We start from the raw sequence: 1,852 nt of genomic DNA, 5'->3' as shown, positions 1-1,852 counted from the left end.
ATTCTTTTTTTCTTTTTGGTGTTGAAAGCATAGCAATATAAGTACACAGAATACACAACAGGCACAAAAAAAGCAATTTGGAATGGAAAACACAGTAATACACAAAATGACATGAAGTGCAGAATGAAAGGTACTGCAAAGATATTACAAAAACAAAAACAATAATATAAATTATGTGTAACATAACACCCAATTATAAGTGGTCTGGGCATGCATCCGTAAACATGCAACCAAGTGGAAATAAAAAAAAAAAAAATGCCATCATGAGTTGAGAAACAAGAAAATCAATCAATAAATAAACAAAACAGTGAAATAAAATAAATAAATATTACCACTATGGACACCGCAACCAGCAGTAAAACTAATAATAGTGATACTGGTAATGACAGTGACCATAAAAATAACAGCAACAACACTAATGACACTGATAATAACAATAGCACTTGCAAAACAACTGTAATTCTTATTTATATTTATTTATTGTAATATCTTTTTCTTCTTTCCTTCCTTCCTTTCTTTTTTCTCCCTTCTCTTTCTTCCCTCTTCCTTTTTCTCTTTCCCACTTACTCTTTTGGATTTAGTATTAATTTGTTAATGACTTTTGGCATGATTGTGGAAGGATGTCATGGTGAGGTCAGCTATGGTGGGCCCCTGGTTAGATGATTTTATTTAACTGATCTGGTAGGGCTACCCAACTTCCTTGGAGAGATTGCTAGCCCAATGCTGGTACTATATAGTCCCTTTCAGGAACTTTGGACAGGGAGATACTGTATCTGCCAATAGAGATTTGTTGGTCTGACCCATGACAGCACAGAAGCATAGTGTTTAACTCAGCAAGAAACCCAGGCCGACCAGGGCCTTTCTGTTTGGAGTTTGCATGTTCTCCCTGTGCCTGCATGGGTTCTCTCTGGGTACTCTGGCTTCCTCCCACAGTCCAAAGACATGCAGCTTAGGTTGATTGGTGACTCTAAATTGCCCCTAGAAGTGAGTGTGACTGTGTGTGGTTGTTTGTCTACATGTCAGACCTGTGATAGACTAGCGACCTGTTCAGGGTGGACCCTGCCCCTTGTCCAATATCAGCTGGGTTAGGCTGACATTGGACATTGCCACATTGACTGATGAGAGTGCACAGGTCAAGGGACAAAGGATGCTCAAGGTAACTGTTGCTGGCTGCACCATGGAGCGCTGGTTCAGGCTGGTCACCATTTAAGATCCATGCATCTTTGACCTTGACCTGCTGGCAGAGTTGGGGGCTGTGGTGAATGTGTCTGGGGCTATGCTCTGCCTGGGCATGGGTGCCATGGCTCACAACAATACCTGCAGGGACGTGATGCAACCAACCATGACACTGGGCTAGGGGCTCATCCATGCCTACAACACTTTCCCAGGAGGTGTCCACCAAGATCAGATGAGCCAGTGATGGCTTGTATGAGAGGAGCTGCAGAAGGAAGAAGTGCTGGGATGGCCTGCGCACTGAGGGCCAGGTCACTGCCCCAAGACAAACAGCAGCTGGAGGGGGCTGACCCAGCACTCCCATGCTCCCCAGCAACAGGATAAGGTGGGGGCTCTGATGGATACAGGGCCCCACAGACGCAGGCCCAGGATGCTTGGAGCCCAGGAGAAAACTTTGTCCCTGGAGCGCTGATGTGGGTGTATAGCCCTGGAAAGAAAAAGGATTTGTCCCCACATTCAGCAAGCCAGTGGAGTGGACCCTGTACTGTACTGAAAAGACTGTCAGATGCAATGTATAAGGTTATACTGAATAAGCGGAACCAGGTGGTGCTTCATAGGGACAGACTCGCACCATACCGGCTCACGGCTTCAACTGAGAGGGCAGTGTCAGACAGCAGGA

This window comes from Monopterus albus, unplaced genomic scaffold (genome assembly GCF_001952655.1).
Source record: "Monopterus albus unplaced genomic scaffold, M_albus_1.0 scaffold211.1, whole genome shotgun sequence".
NCBI classification, from domain to species: domain Eukaryota; kingdom Metazoa; phylum Chordata; class Actinopteri; order Synbranchiformes; family Synbranchidae; genus Monopterus; species Monopterus albus.
Note: the sequence above shows the minus strand (reverse complement) of the source record.